The sequence below is a fragment of the Crocuta crocuta genome, unplaced genomic scaffold, assembly GCF_008692635.1.
Source record: "Crocuta crocuta isolate KB4526 unplaced genomic scaffold, BGI_CrCroc_1.0 scaffold10, whole genome shotgun sequence".
In the NCBI taxonomy this organism is placed as follows: domain Eukaryota; kingdom Metazoa; phylum Chordata; class Mammalia; order Carnivora; family Hyaenidae; genus Crocuta; species Crocuta crocuta.
The window spans coordinates 2,747,394-2,765,846 of NW_027527551.1; the positions used below are offsets into that span (position 1 = coordinate 2,747,394).

General features: G+C 43.1%; 1 pseudogene; it reads right to left on the minus strand.

Moving 5' to 3' along the window:
• Positions 1-6,600: 6,600 nt before the first annotated feature.
• On the minus strand, positions 6,601-18,157 carry LOC144235525 (carboxy-terminal domain RNA polymerase II polypeptide A small phosphatase 1 pseudogene; annotated as a pseudogene).
• Between the last annotated feature and the right edge of the window lie 296 nt (positions 18,158-18,453).

Sequence of the window (18,453 nt, forward strand, 5' to 3'; positions counted from 1 at the left end):
GCATAGAATTGTGGGGGGAAAGGGGGTTGGACAGTGGGCACAGGCCTCGGCTGCCGGCTCCCATCCTCCTCTCCCTCGCACATTGTACAGTCTCTCTACAGTATGGAAGTCTGTGCTGGGAGGCTGCAGCTCAGAAAAGCTACTGGCTCTGAGTTGTGGGGGCCTTTTGGTAATTGTGAATGAAATCACACAGGTGAGTGTGACTTTTGGGGACCCAAAGAAGTTACATGGAAATCGGCAGCTTAAGGAGCCTTGTGGAAACTGCGATTCTGTTCGCATTCTGAGGCTTGGGTTTTACATCTGGAGTTGCAAACTAGTCATTACGCAAGAGACTCACTGTTGTAGGAAGCAGAATACACCATTTGGGGAGGAGAAAATGGGATGTCTCCTACATCTTCATAAGAGTACTGGCCAGTACTAAATGGCTCAAGGATGGTCATGGGGTGGGTGGCAGGCTTTTGGGTATTGCAGCTATATAAGGAGGGATTTGTCTATTTAAACAAAAATTTTTTTAATGTTTATTCATTTTTGAGAGAGACAGTAAGTGGGCAGGGACAGAGAGAGAGAGGGAGACACAGGGATTTGCCTACTTTTAAAGACTTATTCCAGCTCCTTTTCCTCAGCACTCTGCTGCCCTCAGCACTCCAGATGATGATGGCGGGATCATGCCTCCCTACACTCACCTTTTAATGGAGGGAGCAGCCATTTCCAGACACAAAACGTTGAAAGGTCATGCTCAGCCAACCATCTACCCCAGAAAGGTTGCTGAGTGAAGGACACAAGCCAGCTGCCAGTTTCTTTACCTGGAAAACTGAGAATGAGATGAAGCTGGGTAAAGGAGGATGGTACATGAGAAAGGAGATAAAAGATGCAGCTTATAAAGGACATTCACATGACACCACAATTACAATAAAGCAGGAAATCAGGAGGAATAAGTTTATAAATGATGAGGTTAAATGCAGTCACAATTTACCTCCCAACTTTTTGGCAGCAAGGACAAAAAATGAAGTATAATTAGGTGGGCAAGAGAATTTCTGTTTATTAATAACAATAGCTGGTATTTCTTGACTTCTAGGTGCTACTAAAGCACCTGCCAGAGAATGTCTCATTTCATCCTCACCACAGCGCTATGAAGAGGTTCTGATTTCATGCCCATTTTTATACAAGAAAGCACAGAGAGAGAAAGACATTATGTAAGTGGGAAGTGATGGTCCCAGTTAAATTAGGCTGTCTGACTCCAGGGTCCAACCTGGCTTAATGCTGTGCTGCCTGCCTCAATATATGGAAAAGAGCAGGCATACTTCTTTTTGGCTTCTTGATATGCGTCATCAAACCAAGAACTAGAGAGGAATCCCACAGTTGCCCACTGGGCCCAAACTCATTTCATTTGGTCAATATTATGTTTGCGGATGGCAGGTGGAAAGCCTGCCTCAGAGACAGGCTTGTTGCCAGTGCAACAAGGCATTAGGCATCCTCCATTCCTGAAGGTCACTTAGGCAGAGGGCAGAGAGCTCTTTGCTTCACATGAGGCTGTAGAGAAGTCTCACTGGGAGAAACCCTGTGGTCACTGGGGGCACATATTTCAGATCTCTCTCACACAACCTCCAGATATTGCCAATTCCAGTAATGGGTTCAGAATCGATGACAGCTATGTTGAAAATTAGGAGCAAGAAATAATGATTTACTTTAATGAAATGTCATGTAATTTTATCTGACACATCTCAGGTGACCCCTTAGTCTCTTGGCCTTGCCTGCCTACTAGACGCAGCTGCTTACTCCATCTCAGCTGTTGTGGTGGAGATTGACTCTGGCAAGGCTCTTGGGTTCTGATACCCAGAGTCTCTGTCTCCTCCCAGCACTTCTGGGTGTGAATGAGCATCATGCCACAGGCATGTGTGGTGGATGTCCTAGCTTTCTCAGGGGCAGGGACCATTCATTGCAACTCAGAAATTCAGGGAAGTTAAATGGGCCACATTTTCCCAGTAAGACTGGAGATGGGTAAATTCCCTCTCCATTCTTCCTTTGATGGACAGCCCTGTGGTACACTGTTTCCCTCTTTATAGCCTGACTGGAGATGTCATATGTGGCTAAGCAGGTACACCCATCACACAATGGCTGTCTCTCTTTGAGACTTGTCGGGAAGCATTAGCATAGTAAGACATGAGCTTGCATTTGCTTCCCACCCTTCCCTGACTCACCCTCCTTTCCCTTCACTTTATTGCCTTGGCATTGAACTTCCCAGCATTAGCCTTTAATCCTTGCCTAAGGAATCTGGGATGAGTAATCTAACATGGGCTTTAGAGTTTAAAATGAAGTTCCTTCTGAAATTTTCATCTAGGCCACTGTCCTATGCCATTCAGTTTTCAGGGAGGGGACTCTATCCATGGTCCATAAAGTCCAGAAAGTAGAATCCAAGGGATGTGTGGAGATGTGGGCTTTGATAGGGGAGACGGTCTCCCTGGCAAGTTTGGGATGGGGAATTCAGAACCAGAGGACTATGACATCTGCCACTATCTTTCATTTCCTTGCTGTTTACCTGGACCTGCCTTGACGGCTGTATCTTCTCTCTCTTGTCTATGCACCAGCAGCTGTGCTTTCCACCTTTAAATCTATTGTACTGAGATGATCCAAATTGCTCTGACTGAGCCTTACATTGTTCCTTCCTAATAAACTAGATGATGGCTCAGCCCCCGAAGACGGCCTATCTCTGTTGTGAATTAATGACATTAGCAAGTTACCATTATAACTTCCCATTATAATCACTCAGAATGAATTCCTTTGCTCTGATGTGATTGCCAAATTCCTGTGGGACTCTTTCACAGATGAATTTTAGACAACTGAACATCTTTTTAGCAAACAGAAATAAGAATTGTAACTTTTTTCCTGTGGGGACTAGGAAAATGCTGACAGAGGTCCTGGTGTCCTCTGATAATGCTACCTTCTTTAGTCACATGGTCCTCTGCTGGTCCCTAGCTGTAGAGAAACCATGTGATCACTCGAGACACATATTTCAGATTTCTTTCTACTGGCTTTCACACAGCAATGAGATAACCTAAGATTTCATGAGCTAATGAATTTCTACAAATCCAATGTAAGTCTTTAGGGTTTATAAAACTCCCCAGATTCTTCTGTAGATATCATAATGAACATACCAGAACAGAGCCACCCCATAGGAAAGTTGCTGAACCTCCATTCCAAGCTAATGATGAGAGGCTGCCTTGGTAATGTCAGTATTAAAAGAAGCTGCCTTATTTGGGAAGAGAAAGGATTAGTTCATAACTTCAGAGTCACTTAGGCTGGGTCAGATTTCAGATAAGATGGAGGAAGGTCTTTGAGGGTCAGGGAAAGCAACCCAACAGCGTATGATCCATAACTTTGTCCTTTTCCACTCCAGCCCTGAGGCAAAGAGGTACATTGTGAGGTCTCTGCCCCTCATATGGAGACTGGAGCTTCTCCTGGAGTCAGTGCTTAGAGGAAAAGCCATTTAAAGTGATCCTCCCTGGGGTTTTCAAAGAAGTTCCTTTTGGGCAGACAGTGTCTGGGGGCTCTGGCCTCAGAAGCAGCATATGGTTTCACCTGGGCTTGTCCTGAAAGGAGCTCAACAGCAGAAAGTGTTAGGGATGATGAAAGGCAAGGAACTGTGGTAAAAGTAAGGCAGAGAGATGGCCCATGATGTCTGAAGATGAAACATCTGTGTCTGCAGAGAAGAGCTGCTCTGGTCCAGGGGCCAGAAGCAAGCTGAGTTCTGAGACCCCATTGCCCAAGCCTGGGGTCTCTTTCTCCATCTGCCATCAATGCTGTCTCCCATTCTCCTTCCTGGCCAGTGAAATCCCCTACCCTTGTGTAGTCCCCAGGAGACAGAGTAGGTTAGGGGGCCTAATAGAAGGGTCTCCACACAGGGGCTTCTAGGATCAACATGACCTCTTTAGATGCTGGAGCCTGGGTTCTTCTGGGTGCCATTTATTGCTTAATGGATGAAATCAGAACAACACAAGCCCATTTCATTTCAGGCTGTGTATGTTGCAGGGACAACCAAGATGAAAACAGTTTGATGCATTTGGAGTCCAAGACTTTTTGCTATAGGATTCATTTGGGATCATGGACCTGTACACAGAGATCATTTCCCAGTGTTTTCTTGGTCATATCTTTGGTGCCCGAGTGTCTGACTGCTGTTTTGTCTGGAGATGCATCCAGAATTGACTACAGACTGTTCAGCCTGGGGTCTAGTTTCCCCTCTCTCAGTGGACTCAGCAGGACTGTCAGCTGATAGGCCATCATAAACCTAGACACAGACACAGCCTCTCCTCAGGCTTCTTTGATCTCTCAACTTCCTTCAGCCTGTGTGAAACTTTCAATAGCTGAGTTGAACCACTTCTTAAAAAATTTTTTTTTAATGTTTATTTTTGAGAGAGAGAGCAAGAGCGAGAGAACAAGTGCATGAGTAGGGGAGGGGCAGAGAGAGAGAGAGAGAGAGAGAGGGAGACACAAAGTTTGAAGCAGGCTCCAGGCTGTCAGCACAGAGCCTGATGGGGGCTCGAACTCACAGACGGTGAGATCATGACCTGAGTTGAAGCCGGACGCTTAACCAACTGAGCCACCCAGGTGCCCTTGGGTTGAACCACTTCTGTAAAGATGGCTGGGTGAATTCCTAAGAAATAAGGTGACAAGATAACACTTCCATGGTGGCATCAATCTGTTTGTCTACTTGTTGTGTTCATTTCTCTTCTTCCTCTAGGTGGCTTTCTTTTTTTAAAGGTTAATCAAGTAGGGGCCCCATTAGGCTGTTGAGGCACTCAGGGTCGCTGCTTCTTCCTGGAGTGCTGAGGGCTAACTCATGTTCACTATCAAGAAAGGAAAACACCTTACTCTGGAAACCTAGAACACTGCTATACACATAGCTGCTTCTCTTTTGTGGGGAGTAGGGTTCTGGCATTCTTTAGTTCTCATCACACTGTGGGGTTTTCAGTGACGGAGAAGGCACTTAAATAGGAAGGTCACCTGATTCAGGCTGAACTTGTCTTTCCTTCCCACCCCCAGTTCTGGGGGAGAGGGGCAATGACATCTCTACTTGACATCCACCTTGGCACTGGTATGTGGGTACCCTTAACTGTTAGGCTCTAGGGAAGTTCAAGGCCTTGGCTTCCAGACTCAGCATGTGGGGGAGGGATTCCAGATAAAGAAGCCAGAGCTGTAAGGATGACCTGGCAGCTGCCCCAGGCAGCAGGGAGCAAGGTAGGGTTGGGTCGCCATGGGGAAGGGAGACAGCTTGGTTAGGCTTCCAAGAGATCCCGAAACCCCAAGAGAAGGGCCCCACCTCCCACAGCTCCCCTAAAGGCAGGGGTTAAGTATGGGGTGAGTGGGGGAGCCACCAAGTAAGTGTAGAGACACCTCCTATCCCACTCAGCTGCGGGGCCTAGTACAGTGCTGGGCACAGAGAAGATGCTCAATAAATGTGTTTTGAATTAATGAATAATTGTAACAAGAAGAGTGTGAGGGACAAAGGACATAGCCTGGGCACCTTGGCCTAGGCTTTTTCATTCAGAAAATAGTTTAAAAAATGTAAAAATTCTTTCCCTCCATCCTCCCAGTTTATGGGCGCAGGAAAGAGCTAAAAGAACACTATCCCAATGCTTTCCTTTTCCCTTCCCCTGAAAAAGCTATGAACACATATACTTATATGGCACCACAAATGAGTCCTCCCTATGGCTGCATACCAGGAGCTGGAGGAGCCAATGCCCAAGGCCTTGGGGTAGTCTAGGTAGATGTGAGGGGACAGGGCTTGGGTGATGTGGGGGAGCAGCCTTAAGCTGCTAATAAGCCTAGAGAAGCTGGACTTTTGGTCTTGAAGGACAGACCCCTGCTCCCTTCCCAAGTGGTAACAGATCTTCTCCCCTCTCTGTCCTCCTAAGACAGAGATTGGTGAGGACTGTATCAGTTCCAAGAGAGGAGCTGGGGAGACTGGCTCCTCTCCTACCAGCCTAGATTGCAGCAACCTGGAGACTGTTCAAGGCATGGGCTGAGGGTTCATGGGCTCTGGGAAAATCAGGCAGGGAAGAGAGCCCTATTATGCAAGGCACCTGATGTCAACTGTTCCCAGACTGGGGGGCCCAAGACATAGGGCAGTGGGTACCCCCCTCCCCACCCCCAAATAGAACCGGAAAGGGCCAGCATGCCCAATTTGGCAGCAGAAAAACACAGCAGCAAAGATACAGAAAAGGGGAGAGCAGCGCGCCGGGCCCCACTGGATCCTCAAGAAGACGGAAGTTGTAAGGCACTGAGGAGAGGACCCAGGGGCTCACTGCCCTCGGTGCACCCTGCTGTCCCCTTGACAGCCTGGCCAGGCTGGTGGAGAGAGCCCACTTCCCCAAGATGCTGAGGCAGCAGTGGCCGCTGGGTTTTCATAAGGATGAGTCTGCTTTTGGGGCGCCTGGGTGGCTTCAGTCAGTTGAGCGTGGGAGACTTCACTCACAGTGGGTTCGAGTCCTACCCCCCACCTCTGTGCTGACAGCTCAGAGCCTGGAGTCTGCTTTAGATTCTGTGTCTCCCTCTCTCTCTCTGCACCTCCCCCACTCACGCTCTCTCAAAAGTAACATAAACAGTTTAAAAAAAAAAAAAAGATGAGTCCGCGTAGTGAGAGGTGTGGGCCTTGGTCTGGGGCAGGTCTTGGTTGCCCGGCTGCGGCTGCCCGACCACTGAGTACGTGGCATCCTTGCGGCTGGGCTGCTCAGAGAAGGTAGGAGGTGGTGGAGCTCCGCGTCACTCCTGCCGTCAAACTGGGAGGCCCGTGGTCCGGCGCTGTCTGCGCTGAAGACGTTAGGAGGCGGGCGAGCCTCGGGGATACGCACACGCGGCAGGTCTCAGGACAGCCTGCCCAGGTCCTTCACATCAGGTGCCTGGAGGAAGACACGCCACCCACGAAGCAGCCGCGCCCTGAAGGCCGCATGCGCCTGCAGCAGGTCCGCACGGAGTCTGCGCACTTGGCCAGGCCGGCAGGGAACGCCACTCTGAAAAGACTTCGCGCTTTGGCTGCAGGAACTCTTGCACGTGGGGCCGTTTCGGCGAGTGGAGCAGGTGCCAGCCCAGCAGTCGCCACAGGGATGATGAGGTTGGCCTTGTTCACAGGCTCGAAGGGGCTGTGTGCCAGGGGCTCATCCAGGGCGACGACTACGGAGATCTTCCGTGTCCTGGGCCTTGGCCTCAGGGAGCAGGTACTAGGCTGGGGTCTTGGGCACAGCGCCGTTTTCCTCCACCAGCACGAGGCCTGCACCATGGCCAGGGGAGCAGAAAAATGAGGGGAGGGTGTCCTGGTTCCCGGGCTTCTGAGAAGCGGCTGACTTCCGGTCGCCTTTGCCCTACAGCGGCCTGCACCTCCATCTGCTGATCTGAGTAATGGTGGCGGAGCTGTGTGTGGAGCCAGGCTCTGGCCCGGACACCTGGCCTCGCGTCACTCTGGGTTCGGGCCAGAATTGGGGCCCCCTGAGGAGGGAGGCACTTTCTGAGAGGTTCTGATGGGAGGGAGGGAGCGTGGAGGAAACACCATTATCACGTGGACTTGACTTCTGTGAGAGAAATGCAAACATGGAACCTCCGTAGCTGCCTCTTTAATGGGGCACACTAGATACTGAGTTCTCTTATAATCTGGGCAGCATCTAGAACAGGGGTTTCACACTTTTTAAAGAAGAAGACCCTTGCTGGGTGCCTGGGTGGCTCAGGCCCTTAAGCATGGTGCTATTAATTTCGACTCAGGTCAAGATCTGGGTTGCTGACTTCTAGCCCCACATGGGGCTGTGTGCTGACAGCGCTGAGCCTGGTTGGGAATGTTTGTCTTCTTCTGTCTCTGCCCCTCTCTGCTAGGGCTTTCTCTCTTAAAAGTAAATTAAAAAAAAAAAAAAAAAAAGAAGCAGACCCTTCCTCAAGTGAAAAACCATAGCCCCAGGTAAAGTAGAAGGCTTGTTTGTGGAGGTAGATAGAGGCCCACCCTCTTGACCTTATCTTTCCCCTTCCTGTCTTGGCAGCAGCCTATGAGCTCTTCTGGGAAAACTGGCACTTGGTGGAGCAGTGAAAAAGTACTATGCTAGCAGGAAGTGTGAGCTGAGATATTTGGTATTTATTGGTAAGACTATGATATACTTAAAGAATATATGTATCATCAGTTTAAGAAAAGCAGTTTTGGATATTGATGGTACAGGTGCTATGGCCCCTATACAAAGCCATTGGAGAGTTTGAGTTAGTTCCTGCCTGGAGGAAAGTAACAACTCAAGTCTTAAAACAGACACATAGTTATGTATATGGTGGTGGTGCTGAGCTCCCATTTCCAGTGAGGCCACCATGACCTAGCCCAGAAACACAAAGGTATGAGGAAGACCACTTGTAGTCTTGAGAGCTACAAGTCTGTCCACCATTTAAGCAGGAGAGTTTCTTCTATCATTTCTGAATCAAGGTTCCTGGGTAGTCAGCAAGTCAGAGGACTTCCTTTTGGGTTACCTTGACCCTCTGTTGTTGTAGTGAAGCTGTTCTGTTCCTTTTTACTTGAAAGTTATTGATAACAAACTGATAAATTTGGTGACTGTTATGTAATTGTTTTAGGGTATATGAATTTGGATTGATTCTACCTCACCCATAATTTTTCAATCCCGTATCTTTCTGATCCCCATTGCCAGAGCATACCATGGACCATTCACCAACTTGCTGGGGCTGAGCCTTTCTCATCAGGCACAGTTGAGGTGTGGACAGCACTTGGAAGTGTGTGATCTGAGGGCTGTTGATGACTAGGCCTTATATGGGACACTGATGTACCCTAGCCAAATGGTGTCACCCCTGCAGCTTCTACTTAGCAGTAGTGATTATACATTGTGATCACAGAAATACATAGTTGCAGCCCACTTTGTCATGTGAAAGAAAAAAGAGACAAGGGCTTGAAGATGGCTTATGGGCTTAGTCTGATAAATCATATCCCATTAATTTCCAAATATTCTTGAGAAATCAGGAAGGGGAACCTACTAAGATCTAATAATTCATGGCCAAGTGATTACTAATTGGTTATGCATTTTGAAACACAGAGAATTACATTTAATGTTGTCTTCATCTGAAGAGAGATTTGTTTCATTTGACAGAGCATGACATCTTGAGGGCCACTTGTTCCTCCCTGAAAATTCATGGATACGGAATTTTAAAATTTCCTTTAGGTGAGCATTAAAATAATAGGTACTAAATTAACTCTCCAATTTTTTTGTCGGATAGCATGGAAATAGTACCTTTCAGGCCCGAGGGAGTTTGCTTGCTTCATCCATTGGGTCTCCCCCATCTCCCTGGAGATAAGCATGAGTTCCCTCTTCTGCCTATATCCTATGACGCTTTCCTAAAACACTTCGTTCAATAAACTATCTTCCTTGGCTTGTAAAAAGGCAGTGGTGCAATGAGGTTCAATATTCAGAATCTGGCACACATATTTTGTGTTAACGGGCTGACAGAGTTGAAATGATGAATTTCATTTATGATGGGGATGTTGTTGACTCGCACAGGAAGAGCATCAATTTGAGTTTTCTTCAGTTGCTGATGAATTGCTACTTACTCGTTTAATAAATATCAGTTGATCACCTTCTCTATGCTCCGATCTGCCCCTTTTCTTCTGCTCTTTATATGTTCAAGAACTTATCTGTTGGTTAATTGCCTGGTGCTAGGAAGATGTTGAGTATCATCATGGAGAAGAATTAAACAGTATGCCAAAATGAACCTACAGTTCTTAGCACAGGCTTTGAACTTATAGGGCAATTGCATCAGCCACCGTTACCTTTTCCTGATAAGCAGGATTTCAGAAATAATGACTATATATTGATTAGAGCCGCAGTGAAAAAGTTAAGAACATGGGCTTTAGGAAAATATTGGGGTTGACTCCTTACCTGCCACTTACTATTTAGGACACTTTAGACAAGGTACTTCACCTTGTGGTGCCTCAGTTCCCTGCAAAATGGGGTGATATTACCTACCTACCTCACAGTGTTAGTGTGAAGATTAAATAAGACAATCCTCTAAAAGTTTATAGAATAAGACCTGGCATAAGGCAAATTCTTAGTAAATATTAGCCATTATTATGGCTCTTATAATTGTAGTCATTTTTTGATTTCTTTGATTTTCCTTATTTATGCAGAATATAATTCTGAAGCATAGTCCTGGTATATGAATAGTGAAGACAATCTTTTGACTTACCTGAGACCCTTGTCTAAAGACCCTTATGACCCTTACTGCCAAAGACACTATCCTGGGGTGCAGTATATTGTTCTCCCTTCTGGCCTCCATGCACAGAAGGTAGGGGACAGCAGTGAGACATAAGATTATATTGAGAGTCAGGAGAGACTAAGTTGGACGTTAACACCTTGACTGTAGAACAACTTTGGCTCAATTCTTCACTTTCAGGTCACCTTTCCCCATGTACAAAACTGAACTGTTAGGAACCACAGTAGGTGGCAGTGAGAGCCTTGAGACATGTATAAACTGTGGTTTAATTTATATTTTAAAGAATTTTGTATATAATGTGCCAGCGAGCAAAAGCACACATCTGTATGAACCCACGAGGCTCATTGTAAGTCTTTTAATATAGTAAGAAACGAAAGCTTATCATTTACTGAGTTCCAAGTGTGTGCTAGTTCTATATGTTTATTATCTCATTTATTCTTCACAGCAACTTCATGAGTAAATTGTATATTCCCATTTTTCAGATAAGGAATCTGAACCTCCAAGAGTTTAAGTGATGTGTTCAAGTTCACTTGGTTAATGAGAAGTAGAGAGAGAGGGATTCAACCTAGACCTACCTTAAGCATTGCCTCTGTGGTAGTCATCCCCAGAAGGTTTAATTGCTGATGCAAGATTCTCCTTCTGAAAGGCTGATTGGCTGCTCTTTTGGCCTGTGTCATCAGGTTACTCTGATGAGCAGAATGCTCTGACAGCCTGTGGTGGACATGTGGTTTGAGCATGAAATAAACCTTTGTGGTTTTCAGTCATTAAGGTGTTGGGGCTCTTTGTTACTGCAGCATAACCTGCCATATCTTGCCTAATACATGCTCAATACATAATACATGGTGATTAACACTGATAACTAAATTATCTCTATAATTTTCCTGTTTGCCAGGTAGAGGCAGCAGACTGAATGGTCTTTGGGAAAAATAATGATTAAATGCTCCTCATTGCTATTGAGATAAGTCATGAGTTGAAAGGACTTCTTATAATTTTTTCATCATTTTCTTTCCCTTCTGCCATCTTTTCTCTGCTTTCTATTCTTCTATACTTTGTCCTGAGCCTCCTTCTAATCTCTATACAGTTTGAATGCTTACTGCTTAGTACCACTAAAATGTTTTTTGGAATAGGAAGGAAAAAGCAGGATCCAGAGAAACACAATGTTGAATTCCAAATTCTCGTCCCTTTGTTGACCCTTTGATGATGTTTATGGAGTTTCCATTACTTTTCACTAAACAAAGCAATCATAGAACTCAATTTCTTAGTTTTCACATATCTTCAAAGTTCTTTTCACCCCATTTCTCTGGATACCACATCTGTGTGGCTTGAGGAGGAATCTTGGCCAGGATGCTTGTGTAGGAAGATTAAATTTCTGGCTGAGCCCATCTCTCTCTGTCACCCAGTTGTCATCAATAAACATTTATTGGCTAGCAACCCCCTGTGGAGCCCTGGATATTAGGCTTCTGTGAGTCCTAGCTGATCATTATTAATTCAATGAATGTAGTTGTAAATTGGCTAAGAACACACAATGGGAGCCATTAGATGTGCTCCTGTCAATGTAGGCTCACTCCATTGAAAGATGTTTTAGATCTGCTTTTGCCTCATTCCAAGAAAATATGAGATGCCATTTGCTTCAAACTAAAAGCTCCTTTAGTTTTTTGCCCAAATATTAAACAAGAATAAGGTAGGTTGGAAGAGCCATCTCTGGAATGTATTGTTCTAAATAACTTGGATGTTTGCAGGGTCATTTTTTGAGCTAATGTGAATTGGCAGGCAAAATGGTTTCCACTGAGATGAATTATGTGTTCAGGGTCACCTGATCTTTTATTTGAGTTAAGACAGAGAAGTCAGAAGTAGATAGAAATGAAATGACCCATTATCAAATAATCAATGAAAAAGCTACACTCCTGCAATGTTTCTGGATCAATATACAAGTTACCTTTCAGAGAGATGAATTATTCTTAAGTAGTTCAGAGCAGAACAAAACTCACTTCCAGCCACACTCCCTAAACACATTATGTTTGAAAGCAGAGAAAGAGAGCAGTAATCTACCAGAGACAAGAAAGAGGGGTGCTCTCCATGCAGCAGTCTTTCCGAAACAGTGCCCAGCGAGGGTATTCTTGGAAACATGGTTTGGCAAACACTGATACTGAGGCACCAGCTGGTACAGGTTAAGTGTAGATGAAGGTCTGGGGAAAGGGCATGTTCCTACATGGAGGGCAGGAGTATAAACCAGCAATGACTTTCTGAAAGGCAATTTTGCACTATTTATCAGAATTTAAATTTCTCTACTCTTTGACCTAGCAATCCAATTCTTAGAATTTATTTTACAAATAGAGTTCCATTATGTATAAGGATGTTTCTCTTTTGTGATGGTAAACACATAAAACAGCTTGAAAATGTCCAGCAAAAAGGGAATGGTTAAGTCAACTGTAATTTATCAATACTGTTGAATATTACCAGCCACTAAAAAATGAGGTAAATATATATGTTCTGACATATGACCTTGGGGAAGTTATGAAGTTCCTCTTACTGTTTGAAGTATCTCATTTGTAAAGTGAGTATAGTATTTAATAAGTATTAGCTGAGTGACAGACTAAATGACTAAATGACTGCATTTGTGTGTGTATAATTTTTTATTTTTGGAAGGACTAAAATATATAAAAGTAACTGAGAAACCCAGTACATAGAGCTAAGTTTAGAGTCCCTAGTTTAGATGGAGAGAGGAAGGAGGAAGGAAAGTAGTCTTTATTGAAAACACACAGTATGCTAGGCTATCTGCTATATACTTTATATAATCGTATTATTTAGTTTCCGAAATCATCCGAAGTAGAGACTGTTATCTTCACTTTACAGATGAGAGTAATAAGGCTCAGAGAAAACTCACCTGAGGTCATACAGTTGTGAGTAGCAGAAGGCGGCTTCCAGTTTAGGTCTAATGTCAAAGTCATGCTTTCCACCATCTCCTTTCAGGCTGAGATCATATCTTACTCACTTCTGAATATTTGATGTTTAACATAGGACCTGACTCCATAATGCTTGTTACATTTAATAAAATGTTTGCTAAAAACATTGAGGATGCTAACATAGATCACCCTTGCTTTGTAGTCTTTAATATGAGAGTTTTGGAATTGTTTATTACTGCAGCAGAAATTAGTCTATGGTGACTGATATTCCCTTATGATACTTTCTTTAGTGTATTTTTCTGTAATTATCTTATCTTACCTTTATCCGTCACCATAAGCTAATTTCTGCTGTAGTAATAAACAATTCCAAAACTCTCAGAGGACTACTGCTTTGTTACATGTACTTCATGGATTGACTGCCATTCTGCTCCACATTGCCTTCATTTCAGGATGTAGGCTGAAGAAGCAGTCCTTTCCTGGGACATTGTGAGTCTCACAGGAGAGGAGATGAGGGATGGAGGAATTGTGCAATAGCCTGCAAAGCTTCTGCACAGAAGCAGCACATGTCGCTTCCGCTCACATTTTACTGGTCAAAGTGAGTCAGATGGTCAGGCATGAACACAGTAGGGTGGGAAGAGTATAATCTTCCCATAGGGAGAGTCTCTGTTTGGGAGACCCATTGAGGAGCAACAGGTAAGTGGAGAAGCAGGTATTTTGAAGAGGAATGCAGTATACCTCATTACCCTAGGCAAGATAAAATTTAAGTATGTATTTGCTAATAGGATTAAAATAGACACTGTCTTAAAATAGACACTGTTTTCTACTTCTGTTTAGCTTATATATGTAAAATGGAACCTATACTTTTCTAATTCTTGTGCTTTTTTCCACCAGAAAGTAAATTTAACTTAATTTTACTTTTATGGCAGTCAGTCTGATCCCAAATCAGCAGTTCTCAAAATGTGTTGAGAGGACTCTGTTAGCCCTTCAGATACTGTCAGGGGTCTGTGAGGACAAAACTCTCTTCATAATAATACCAAGTTGTTATCTCCATTTTTCACTCTCATTCTCTCATGTGTATGCACTGGGGCTTTCCAGATGCTACATGACATGTGACATTGGAACACTCTGAATATAGGAACAGATATGAGAATCTAGCTATCTACTATGAAGCCAGGCATTAAAGAGATGAGCAAAAAATGTTCTTTGTTTTGGAAAATGTAGTTGTGCTTTATTTTGACATATAATAGGATTTTTCTTAATAAGATTAGCAAATACATACTTAAAAGTTTCAGCTTTAATTTCTAATACAGCAAACATCAATACTCATAACACATCTAAACAGTAGCCCTTTGGGGTACTTAATAATTTTGATCAGAATGTAAAGGACTTCTGAGAACAAAACATTTGAAAACTTCTGTCCTAAAATCATGTGACAGGCCTTGTCTGTCTCACGAAGAGTATTAGTGGAAAGATCATTAAACATAGTTAAAGTTTTCTTAGCTATACTGAGGATAGCAAGGAGCCCAGTGGTTTCCTATAAATACTGTGATTTTTCATAATCATCACCAGTGTTCCATATCTTGTACCTCCTGAAGGGGAGAGATGATTAGTTTGTTAAAGAAGATTGGTTGCATGAATTATTTCCAGCCTTGTAGAAGTTCACAGCTTGATGTTACACCAGTAATGAATAAGAAAAATGGCGGTACATAACCCTGAAAAGAAAAATGCTGCTTTCTAATAAGAGGCGCTAGTAATTTAACGTTGTCTTGGAACTTTATCATCATGTCTCACTAGCTTCCATACAGAAGAGCTGAGAGCAAACCACACATTTGCACTGATGAATAGTAATAATGAAGACTACTTTGTGGGGAGTCTTTATTCAGGCCCTATAGTGTTTTTCATGTATGAACTAATTACGCTTACGTTCACTTTTATGACCAAACTCAATGAGTTTTTTTTTTTTAATCTTCCCCGTTTTTTTGAGTTTGCACTTTGCCAGTACTCTTCTCCCCAAAGAGGTTATTTCCCAATAAAAGGACTTAAATTTATGGGCAGAGCCCTTTATCTCTGTTGCAGAATTCTTATCAAATAACCTTGTTCTGGAAGCTAGTTCTGAAAGGATAGTTCTGAAGGGACATCTGGACATGTACACTTGTGTATGTGTGCATTCGTGTGTGTGTGTGTTGGTATTTAATGCCATAAAGAAGTTGGTTTCTTCTGAGAAACAGAAGGAACCAAGCAGTGAGAGGTATGTAATGTGTTACATTTCATTTTCTGCCTTGGCTTTCTGGAAGCTCAGTCCTTACATGATATTTACCTTTGGTGATTTTTTTACTTTTTATTGCAAGTTACTTCCATTTGGGAAGCAGGCACAAGATATAATATTAATAAAGGAACAATGACAGTAAAACCAGTCAGATGAAGGATGGGCTTTAAACGTAGGTAGAATCAGTAACTATAATATTTGAAAAGCTTAGCTAGGACAGAAAATCCTTCTTGAGTACCATGTATCTACCGCTATTAGCTGAAATTTCCTCCATCAAGGTTCCTCCTGTCAGATAAGATATTTAGCCTTTAGAAAGCTGCTATGTTACAAAAAAAAAAAAAAAAAAAAAAAACCCAAAAAACAAAAACACATGGTACTGGGAAGAGTCCTGTCTCAACCCATTGGTCCTTATTGAGGCCATGGCAAGGGTATGTTTATATGCCTGGTCAGATTGAGAACATTATCCTGAGGAGATGAAACAGGAGCTTGAAATTACTGCAAAGGACAGGTGGGTCATGTGGGGCTATCAGGCATCTCAAGAAAACATGAAGAACTGGCATTGGGATGTATGGGTTGGGGAAATGTTGGGTTAACAACGTGGAAAGGGAATGAGTATCACATTTAATCATTTCATTGTTTTACTGACTAAGAGGCTTTGGCAGGGATGGACAGAGGGGGAGACTCTGGAAGGAGCCTTGGTCATTTAAGAGTTTAGTTGCATTCTGCTGTTTCTATAGAGGGGTCTGCTACAGCAATGGCTGACACTTGTAAAACTCACATTTGCCCTCTTGTCTAATTGCACCAGCTCCCAGAACGTTGCTAGACAACAGAGACATGGACAACTTTTGTTCTAGGGATTTTAACAAGTATTTCTGTAGTTGTTCGCCATTGGATACTAAGTCGCTTTTTTGAGATCTACATATACATTTATCCTTCCTTAAATATATGTGTTATTTATTATGTTACCACATATAATATAACCACATATTCCTAGATCCATATTGTCCTATCTTATTAAGAGTTTTTATGAGGAATGAGTATTGAATTTTACTAAATTCCTTTTTTAGAATTTTATTTGTATGATCACATGGTTTTACTCCTTTGATCTATTAATGTAGGGATTTATATGAATATTTTCATATTTATATAAAATTTTGATTTATATGAATTTTGAGAGAGAGACAGCAGGAGGGGGGGAGAGACAGAGAGAGAGGGAGAGAGAGAATCCCAAGCAGGCTCCACACTGTCAGCACAGAGCCTGATGTGGGGCTTGAACTCATGAAACTGTGAGATCATGACCTGAGCCAAAACCAAGAGTCAGATGCTTAAATGACTGAGCCACCCATGTGCCCCTGAATAGATTTCTTAATATTGAATTATTTTTGCATTTTTGGAATAGAAATTCCCTGATATATTGCTCTTTCAATGTATTGTTGCATTTTCCTTGTTAAGGTTTGTCAGGTTTTGAAGTCAGTAGTATTTGGACTGTTTGATAAGAATTGAAAATCTCTACTTCTTTTCTCTATACCTTGGAACAGGTTTGGGTAACCTTGGGATTATCAGTTTCTTGAAAATTTAAGAGAATTCATCCCTGGATCAAGGACAGGTGTTTTTCTCAGGGACTTGCAATTTTTATAATTGCTGTCAATCTTATTGATCTTTTTTTCTTATATCACTTCTTTGGTGAATTTTGATAAACTTTTTCCTAGATGTTTTATTTTATCCAGGTTTTCAAATTTATTAACCACAGAGCTGTACATCATTGTCATTTTGTTTTTTTTTTTTTAAAGTTTAGTTCTTTATTTTGAGAGGAAGAGACAACATGAGTAGGGAAGGGGCAGAGAGAGAGGGAGAGAGAATCTCAACCAGGCTCTGCACTGCCAGCACAGAGCCTGATGTGGGGCTCAAACCCACAAAACTGTGAGATCATGACCTGACCCAAAACCAAGAGTCGGACGTTTAACTGACTGAGCCACCCCCGTGCCCCAAGCTGTACATCATTCTTTTATTATTGCTTTATATGCCATTATTTTAAAGATGTGCCTAATATTCTGTCATGTGAATGTCCCATAATTTATGGAACCAGTTCTTATTATTGGATATTGAAGTTCTTTATGCATATCTTCTATTTTAGATAATGGTCTGAGAAACAAATTTGTAGGCTAATCTTTGCACACATTTTACTAGTAGTTTTTTTTTTTTTAATGTTTTATTGATTTCTGAGAGAGTGAGAGAGACCGCGTGAGCAGGGGAGGGTCAGAGAGAGAGGGAGATACAGAATCTGAAACAGGCTCCAGGCTCTGAGCTGGCTGTCAGCACAGAGGCCAATGTGGGGCTCGAACTCACGAACTGTGAGATCATGACCTGAGCCGAAGTCAGACGCTTAACCGACTGAGCCATTCAGGTGCCCCTACTAGTAGTTTTAAAGTAGTTGACTGATAAAGGAAGCCAGTTTTTTCTTCTTGAGTTCTACTGTCCACTCTGTCCTCTTGCTTCTTGATGAGAGAAGTGTAACATAGAGATCTGGCATTTGAATTCACATCTTACTTCTGCCACTTAATAGATCGAGACTTTGGTGCAGATAATGATACTAATTTTGGTACTCAGTACAAGGAATGGCAACCCTTCCAAGTACTTTAAGCAGAAAGGGATTTAATACAGGGAATTATCTACTTACACAATTGTTGGCAAGGCTGAAGGAGTCGTCGCTCATCTGGACCTCCTGGAATGATTCTGCATCACAGAACTGACCCATCAGGGGAGCCCATACCTCTGAAGCTACCAGGGGAACTCTTGAGTTCAGGAACATACAACTGGGGTGTCATGTTGCCACTGCTTCTGTCTCAGAAGCCCAGGAAGCTGGAGAAGGACTACAGTGCTGCAGAAAACATCTCACATTTCTACATTTTCTGCACAAAGTAGCCTCAGCCTTATTTCTACCTTTCCAAACTCAAGCAAGTACTTAGGACCAATGAAGCCTAATTTTCATGCAAAACTAAGAAAGCTCCACAGGAATCTGAGGAACAGTTTTTGGCTTTGCAGCCTAGGGGT